Raw genomic sequence first — 10,201 nt, 5'->3', positions numbered from 1 at the left:
CCCCTCCGAGTTCTTAGACAGACTCACTCAAGCCCTATTACAGTATACCAGCCTGGACCCAGAAACACCTGAAGGAAGACATGTCCTTATGACATACTTCCTAGCTCAAGGCTACCCCGACATTAAAGCTAAACTCAAAAAGTTAAAACAGGGCCCCGCTACCCCACAGACTGAGATCCTAACAGTGGCCTTTAAAGTCTTCCATAACTGGGAGGAGGAGAAAGAATGCCATAAACAAAAGGCTGATCAGGTCAATTTCCAGATGTTGGCCCAGCTGATAAAACCACAACCTGGGCGCCCCTCTACAAACAAGGCCCCCAAGAGCTTGTTTCAAGTGCAGAAAAGAGGGACATTGGTCAAGGGTGTGCCCCTCCCCCAGATCTCCTACCACCCCATGCCCCAGATGCCACAAAAAGGGCCACTGGGGGTCTGATTGCCCAACCACCCGAAGGGGAGGCTGGACGAACAACCCCCATCCTAAGCCCGCCGTAGTGGGGCTGGCAGAAGAAGATTGATGGGGCCCGGGGGCTTCTCGCCCAACCATTTCCATTACCGAACAGGAGCCCAGGGTTACTTTAACAGTAGACGGTCGCCCCATCTCCTTCCTCCTAGATACAGGAGCCACCTTCTCAGTCTTGTGAGAATACCGGGGCCCTACCACGCCAGCCATTACTCCTATAGTCAGAGTAGGAGGTAAACAGATTTTCCCATTAAACCCCCCCCCTTTTATGCACAATCCTAGACAGTCCCACACCTTTCTCCCACTCCTTCCTAGTTATGCCCCAGTGTCCCATCCCTTTACTAGGACGGGACATCCTTTCCCTCCTCCACGTTTCCATAACTATATCCAATCCCACAGCCCCCAGTACTCCCTTTCTGATGGCCCTCATAGCCGACAACCCCCCTCTACCCAATGAAAGCTCCAGTTCTGCCCTTATACACCCTGTAAATCCCAACGTTTGGGACATTACAAGCCCCTCCATGGCCCTATGTCCCCCTGCCTCTATCAAATTACGTGACCCCTCTCAGTATATCTGTCAGGCCCAATACCCCCTAACCACTTCAGCCCTCATAGGCCTCCAACCCATCATTCAAGATCTCTTAAACAAAAACTACCTCAGACCCACTCACTCCCCCATTTAATACCCCCATATTAGCTGTTAAAAAAAACAACGGATCTTTCCACCTTGTCCAAGACCTTCGCCTCATCAACATAGCCGTTGTCCCTATCCATCCCTTAGTTCCAAATCCATACACCCTTTTATCGCAGATCCCTGCTTCTGCATCCCACTTCTCAGTCCTAGATCTCAAGGACGCATTTTTTTCTATCCCTCTAGACCCCTCCTCCCAAGATTTTTTTGCCTTCACCTGGACGGACCCATACACCAGACATTCTGTACAACTTACTTGGACAGTTTTACCGCAAGGCTTCCGAGATAGTCCCCATATTTTTGGACAAGTCCTAGCTCAAGACCTCAAACAGTTTCACCATGATCACCCCGAGTCCACTTTATTACAATATGTAGATGATCTTCTGCTCTGCAGTCCCTCGTGGGAACAGTCTCAACTTGACACTGCGTCTCTACTTAACCTTCTAGCTTCCAGAGGTTACCAAGTATCCCCTGTCAAAGCTCAAATCTCTTCCCCTTCTGTCACTTACCTTGGATTCCTTCTGTCTCAGCAAAGAAAGTCCATTACCTTAGACAGAAAACGACTCCTCTCTGACCTGCCCATTCCCAAAACCAAGACAGAAATCCTTTCCTTTCTAGGCTTGGCTGGGTATTTTAGAGTGTGGATCCCTAACTTCTCCCTGTTGGCAAGACCCCTATACGACCTCAGCAAGGGCCCCCCTGAAGAACCATTATCATCCTCACCCCGACACTCCTTCATTAAGCTCCGTCAAGCCCTTGTAGAAGCTCCAGCTCTCCATCTCCCTGATTTGTCAAAACCCTTCTCATTATACATTCATGAGAGGTCCAGTCAAGCTCTAGGAGTCCTAGGCCAATATTATGGCCCATCCTTTGCCCCAGTAGCTTATCTCTCCAAGCAATTAGACCCCACAGTTTGGGGATGGGCCCCCTGCCTACGGGCATTAGCCACTGGACAGCTCTTGCAGAAAGAAGCTCATAAACTAACATTCGGAGCGCCCCTTACCATTCTGTCCCCACATCACCTAAAAGATCTCTTAACCTACAAAAGTTTACAGACTCTCCCTCCCTCCAGACTCCTGACCTTACTGTCCTCTTTCCTCCAAAATCCAAACATTTCTTTCCTCCCCTGCCAGCCCCTGAATCCGGCCACTCTTCTTCCTCTGCCCTACTCTCCTCATACTCCCTCGCATGATTGCCTGGAAGCCCTTCCCAACTTCCTTCCGTGCCACTCCACGATCTCCGAAGGAGCCCTCTCACACTCCGACCTCATCTGGTTTACTGATGGGTCCTCCTTTAAACATGAGGGCATCCACTACTCAGGATATTCAGTAGTCTCCCTCGAAGATGTCATTGAAGCATGAGCCCTACCCCCTGGTACAACCAATCAGCAGGCTGAACTCATTGCAGCCACCAGAGCTTGCACTCTGGCCCGGGACACGTCTCTCACATTGTACACTGACTCCAAGTACGTATTCCACATTCTCTTGTCCCACGCGGCAGTATGGAAAGAACGAGGCCTCCTCACCACAAAAGGGAATTCCATAACTAATTCAGCCTTAATTACTAAACTTCTAGAAGCTTCACAACTCCCACACCGACTAGGCATAGTCCACTGCAAATCACATCAAAAAGATGACTCCCCCATTGCAAGAGGTAACAACAAGGCCGACAGAGTAGCCCGGTCAGTTGCCCTATCAGAAAACGCACCAGACAACAATCCGTCTGCCCTTGCAGTTTTAGCCTTATCACAAGACGCCCTCTGCTCTCAGGACAAAGAGTCTCTCTTCCGCCTCCTACATGACCTGTTCCATCCCAGCCCCCAATCCTTAATCCATTTTTTACAATCTTTTTTTCCTCTCTCTCCTGAAGACAAAACCCTACTTAACCAAATCACCTGCAAGTGCACCATCTGCCAACGCAATAACCCTAATACCCCCCTCAAAGCCCGACCCTTTCCGGCTCATCAAGCAAGGGGTAATGTCCCCGCTGCAGATTGGCAAATAGACTTCACTAACATGCCCCCTGTACGACGTACCAGATACCTACTTGTGCTAGTAGATACATTTTCAGGATGGGTCGAAGCTTTCCCCACCACTAACAAATGAGCATCCGTAGTTGCCTCTATCCTCCTCACCCAGATCTTTCCTAGGTTCGGGATGCCCACTTCCCTCCAATCAGATAACGGCCCTGAGTTCACTGCCCAAATTATCCAGAACCTCTCCAAGTCGCTCTCGCTTCCCTGGCATTTACATTGTCCTTATCGACCACAAGTTCAGGAAAAGTAGAAAGAGCCAATAGGACTCTAAAAGACATCCTGACCAAACTATCTCTAGAACTACACCTTGACTGGGTTCGCTTACTTCCCTTAGCTCTACTCCGCATTCGAGCCCTCCCAAAGAAACCTTCCTTCTTGTCGCCCTTTGAGATCATGTACGGCCGCCCGATTCTACCCCCGGGGCTCCCTTCCCACAAAGGACCAATTCCTCCCAATATAGCCCTTCCACTACTCTCTCTCCTCCGCACTGAATTGTGGAAATATCAGGATTGGCTTCTTCCTGATCCATCCGCCTCCCAAAATCCTCCTGTCTTACAGCCCGGCCAACTAGTGTTTTATAAGCCACCAGAGGATCAGCCCTCTCTCACCCCGAAATGGGAAGGTCCACACCCAGTTATTCTCTGCACCCCCTCAGCCGCCAAGCTCTCACTGCCTGATAACTCTGTCACCCCTTGGATTCATATCTCCAGGTTGAAACCAAATACCCAAGACTCACCTTCTCTGGACACCCAAGACCCATCAGTCACAATCCAGAGTCCTTCGGATACAGCCCAAGACGCTGTCTACTCTACCACGCCTCATCCCTCTGATCCCTTGAAGCTCCGCATCTCCCGGGCACCCTCTTTGCCATCCATACCTGAATCATGGCTTTTTCCTCCTTTACTGCTCTCTCGCTTTTTTCCCTCATTCCTATTGTCTTCCCTGCAGCCCCACCCTCCTTTGTATGGCGATTCAAAGTCAAGCAGACTTACACACAGCATCAAACAAAAGTTACTGCCCTCATTGCCACATCAGACTGCCCTCTGAAAGGCTGCTCTGAGCCATTGTACCTCCACTTTCCTCCCTCCACTAAAGTATTCATTTACAGCTACCTTTATTCTCCCTACCTCTGCTTCCTCTATGACCAAAGACAAGCCTATTGCAGGCGATGGCAAGACACCTACGGGGGATGCCCCTACTGGTCTTGCACCATTCACTACATAGGTGACTTCCAGTACCGACAGTATTACTCCTCCAACCGTTTCATGAAATATCCCAATGGCTCATTCTCCTTATCAATCCCAAATCCCTGGGACTCTCGATGGGCTGCTGGAGTAACAGCCTCAGTTTACTACAAGGGGTCCTCGACCCCCATAGTACCCTTCATATCTCTCGAGAGTATGTTCCCTCTCGCTCCCAGATCTCTCAAGTTGCATCAGATATCAGACATTCTGAAAAAGTCATTATCCAAACTCTTGACGGCGCCTCTTCATCTTCTTATTCCTCCTACTCTTGGTTACAGCTCATTCAAGACACCACCATCTTTCTCAACCACACCCTCAACACCACCAATTGTTTCTTGTGCGCATCACTACAGCGCCCACTGCTGGCCGCCGTGCCCCTTAATATTTCCAACTACTACTTCCCAGCAGAAGGACAACCCCTCCGTCCCCTGGCAGACATACCCCTATGGGAACCAGAATACCCAGATAATCTCACCATCCACCACTGTGAAGGCCCAACTCCACTCCCCTCCAGTGCACTTCACTGCCTCTCTATCTACACCCCTACCTCCGGCTCTAAGACTTTTACACAACCGGGACACTTCTTTTGGTGTAATGGCAGCCTTTTCAACTCACTACCTCTCAACTCCGATACACCCTGCATTCTCGTCACCCTAATCCCACAGCTTACACTTTACAGCATGGCAGAATTCCTTGAGCTCCAACCTCCCTTGCACTGGCGCACAAAAAGTCCTGCTTTCCTTCCCATCATGGTCGGTATCTCTTTAATCACCTCAGCCATTGGGGTGGGGTTTTTGGGAGGAGCCTTGGGTCACTCTCTATGGGCAGTTAGAGATCTCGATGCCAAACTTGAGGGAGCCCTGACATCCACTGCCGATTCCCTAGCCTCTCTCCAAAGACAGGTCACTTCGCTAGCTAAAGTCACCCTTCAAAACTGGCGGGCCCTAGATCTGCTTACAGCCGAGAAGGGTGGCACCTGCATCTTCCTCCAGGAAGAGTGCTGCTATTACATCAACGAATCCGGCATTGTAGAAACTGACATCACCAAACTCACTGACCTTGCCTCCAGCCTCCACTCTGCTTCCAATTCTAACCCATTCTCTTCAATACTAACAAACCCCCTCCTCACCTGGCTCTGGCCCATTGCAGGCCCCATAATAGTCATTCTTCTCGTCTGTCTCTTCTTACCCTGTATAATAAAGTTCATCAAATCCCAAGTCAGAAAAATCTCTAATCAAGCTTTCAACCAGCTTTTACTCAGGAACTACCAGCTTCTGGCCACGGAAGACCCCTCACCCTCACGTGACCTCCTCACCACATGCTGAGATGGACCCCTCTCTCCGCTGGAAACTATTCCTGGAAACAATGGCCGCAGACGCCTGGCTCCTGACACCCATATCCTCTTGGCACCATTGGAATCAACAGGTCCTCAACCTATGGTTACAGGGAACCTTCATTGATTTCCAACCTGAAGAAATCCACATCTACTCATCCTTACTGTGGGGAGTCCTATCAACCCTTTCCTCCCAATCCTCAAACCCTCACTCCCTTCTCCGCCCCTGTTCAGCAGGAAGCAGTCAGAGAGAAAGCAACGTCCACAAACCCATAGAGGAGAAAGGGGGGAATGAAGGGTCCCCACCAGTAAGATAGCAAACTTCCGGCTTCTCTTCGGGGTCCTCGGTTCCCGCCGGCGCCACCTGAAGCCCAATCACCTCTCGCCCCCCTCCCAATCCCAGCACCTAGCCAACAGCCAACAGCCCCGTAGAAGTGACACCTCAATCAATTCATGCCCCCTCCTGTATAACCCAGCACCTTTCCCTAATAAAGCAGAACTCTCTGGTGAATTGCTGCTATGTGTCGCTCCTTTCCTTTCAGGTCTTCCCGGCCCCCAGGTTAGCAACCCTGGGTAAAAGCCCAGGTAACCAATCCTGGCCCTAGGGTCCGAGTGACCTCGCCTTAGGAAGGCAAATCCGATCGGCAGAAAACTGGCGCCCGAGGAGGAAAATATCGAGCTCATCACCCTGTGGCAGTCTGAGTGGACGCCATTCAGGAGAATTACGAGAGTTTTTGAGGACCCTGAAAGTGGTGAGTGTGGTGTGCACCAGAGTGAGAGAAGGACCGGTCCGAACGAGTGCGATCAGATGTGGTGTGTGTGCTTGGTGTTATCATTGACTGTTTTACTGTGTTTTGGTTTCGGTTTATATTTTTTTGCACTTCTCATTTTAAGTTTCCTTGTTCTAAAGTTCTGCTCTCTCCGTTCCTCCTTTCTGCCACTACATCATTCCCCGCGGGCACGGGTCGGACAATTAAGAGCCATTAGGGCGCCCGCCGCTAGAAGACTCCATTGACAGGATAAGGGGGTCACAGCCGCAAATCCCAGATAAATTCGCGTCCCCCGTGGAAGGAAAACTGTGCAACGACAGGCACTCGTTCACAAGCACATACAACAGTCATTTTCTTTGAAATGGCATCTTCATCCTTCGCCTTTGTCTACCTCATATTCTTTTTCCTTCTTCTTTCTCACCATGGGACAGACTCAGACTGTTGGATTCCCCTGAGGAAGGCGCCGCCCCAAATCACTCACCAAAGACGTTTCTTGATGCAACAAGCAAGAGGAATTTATTCAGAAGCCAACTAGCTGGGGTCCACGTCAGCCCGTCGCAGCGGGTCTCAACGAGGACCCAGAGCACACAAAGCCAGAAGGTTTTATAGCATTTTCAAAAGGGGTAAAATTTTCCATAATTACAATACAGGGTTTTTTCTATAGGCTCATAAATCTTTTGCTGGCGCCACATCCTGGGGTCTGGTTAGATGAGATCACCTTCGGAATGTCTAGGGTGGTTCTAGCAAGATAAGCTAGGCATGTATGATTAACTGATTTACGGTTGGCTAACTAAAGGTCACTACAATTGACACAGGCTAACTAACTTGTTTTTCAAGATTCTAATGATTTTCCTTCTTTTGGGTTAGGGGGTGGTATTTAGGCCTTAAGATGGCTGCACTTATGCTAACTTTTGATTCTTCAGATCCTACAAGATGACCCCCTAAGTGTGTAAATGAATATATCTTTCTACCTCCGGATGGTATTAATGAAATTGATTTAAAGACAAGCGCTTGTGAAAATTGAGTATTCTAAAACTTCCAGAAAACCTGATAAAAAAGTGTTAAGCATTAATGCTAATTTGAGTTTGCCTAAGGCGGCCATGTCTTGGTAGTTGTCGGCTGCCTGAGTTTACCTAGAGTCGTTTGAGTCATGTTATCTGCTAAATCTTTTAAGAATAGAATGCTTAGAAGCTTGGCTTTGTCTAGTGTTCAGTGGGGGTCTTGTGAGTAGGCTAGCGTAGTTGTTGCAGGTAGGTGAGCTGGATAAGTGTGGCAAGTGAACACCTTTTTAATTGTGTGTTGCAGTGTGTATGCCTACCTGCAGCCTGAGAATCTTTGTAGTAACTTAAAGCCTTAGAGTTTTGTTAAGTTGAGAAGATGTGCTCTGTGTTTGCTGGGAGATTGTGCTGTGAAGCTCATGGTTGCAGAAATTGTAGAATGTGTTCTTAAGTTTGTCGGTCTAGAGAATGTTAGTTTGACAGTTTGCAGTGTCCTGCTTCTCAGTGTTCACTAGAAATTAAAGTTTCTAATGGTTTTAAGTTTTAATTAAAACTACTTAAAGTAATAAAGAAAACATTTCTCTATACTAAAAGATGTATGTTTTAATAAGAAAAAGTATAAAGAATGAAAACTCTTCTGCATGCTAAAGAATGTGTTTTGTGATAAAAGAAAGTAACTTTGTTCTAAAGTACAGCTATTTATTTAAAGAGAGAAAACAGCGTGGTGCCTTTTGTTGTGGAAGATCCGCTCAGCCTGTTGCTTTGGGGGGCGGGTCAAGATGTTTAGAGATAAGGTGAGATAAACCCAGTCAAGCAGCAGGCAAGCCCAGGCATAATTCTCACCAGCTTATGTGCTTGGGACCATGGGGCAAATGAAGAATAAATTACTATATTCTTACAGATATAGTCGTGCCTAGTGAAATTAAAGCAAGTGAGTCTTGATATCAAGTGCACAGCAAAATTAGAATCTCGTTTCCAGTTAAACAGTTTTCTTTAACTGTTAGTCTGCTCTTAATGTTGAAAGATCACAGCAGTTTCTCATGCTTAAAGTCTCAGTGAGTTGCCATGAAATCGTAATATTAAAAAGACTAAAAGCTAAAGTTTGTTAACAACTGTATAACCTTTATTTGCCTTTGAAATATTTTGTTATTGAAAATGATTGCATGGCCTGAGAAATTGAATTATTTATTCCATATATTTTTATAAGTGGAAAAATTTCTAACCAACAAATGATTAAAGTTGTTACTGATTATTTGTTTTCTTAATTTATCCTAAGCAGAATGGTAACAAAGCTTTTTTCAGCTGATTAAATGCACTTAGTTAACAAACCAAAATTTATTCTTAAAAATTAAACTGTAGAATCTGGACAAGATTATGTTTCTCCCAGAAAAACAAGTTTCACTGTAAAAGTTTAGATGGACAAACGTGTGACCACTTTTGAGAAAAGTTGTAATAGATTTTTTTTTGACAACCACCAGGTCTTGTTTAATTTATATGCTGTATGTTTAAAAAAAAAAAAACATGGGGGACTCTCCAATTTTTTAATGCAAATGATCTTAGAGCTTTTAATAGAATTTGCATAGCAGCTTATATCTACTATTAAAGAGTAAAACATTCTTGAAGCTTTCGGAGAAGACCTGTAGACTTAAGCACTTTCTCTGCTTTTTTTTGTATCTGGTCTTGGACACTTATGCTAAGTTCAAAAAAGTGCTTTTACCTCTAGTTAACTCTGATATTTTCCAGAGGGCCCCTGGAACATGTCAGAAGAATTTTTTCTCATTAGAGAAAGTATTTGACTAATTTGGCTTATTTATCTGATATATATATATATATATATTTACCAGGAAAGCACTGTCAAAGAGAATGATGCTAAACTTTGTTACTGAATGTTTTGTATTACAGAAATATCAGAATTTCCTTATGTCAACTGTCTTACAGTAAGCTCTCATCAGATCTTTAAACATTGTCATTTGTAAGTCTTTTGTCATTTATAGTATTATCCCTAAACTGGTAAAGAACTGGATTTCAGCAGAACAAGTATTAGTTACATAAGATTACATAAACTAAAGAAAATGATTTTGTGTCTTTTTGTTTCAAATGTTGCTGATAAAGTGTTTTAACTTTGTTCTCTTAAACTGACAACAGTTTAGTAAATGACTATCTTTATGAGCAGAATTGAAACATCCTTCTCTCTACCTGATCCCTCCAGAGTTTAAAAACTTTCAGTGACTGTTTTTGTATTCCATGGCAGTATGTTTATTTGCATGAGTTCAATAAGAATCTGCTTTCCTTGTGAGAAGACTACTTAAGAACACTGGTTATACTGCCAGGGCTTTGACTGGAATGTCATACCTGAGAGACATGTGTATGGACTCAGATGTGAACAACTTTAAGGAACTAAGATTGACTTTATAAAGCCAACAAAGCCCCCTTGGAAGAACTGGCCTGGTACCTTGCTTACAGAGTTCCCAGCAGCCTTACCAGGTGAGTAAAGAAGGTCACTTCCTGGCAGGTGCAGAGACCTCGAGAAGAGAAGAATTCATCCAAATCTACAGGTACTGCAGGCAAAGCCTAATGGCAAGTCTAGCTTGGTTGTCTGGTCTCAAGAGGCCTTTAAAAGTTCAATCTGAAATTCCTTACAAAAAGTTCCAGCAAAGCATATTTAAAAGA

This window comes from Manis javanica, chromosome 8 (genome assembly GCF_040802235.1).
Source record: "Manis javanica isolate MJ-LG chromosome 8, MJ_LKY, whole genome shotgun sequence".
NCBI classification, from domain to species: Eukaryota; Metazoa; Chordata; class Mammalia; order Pholidota; family Manidae; genus Manis; species Manis javanica.
Note: the sequence above shows the minus strand (reverse complement) of the source record.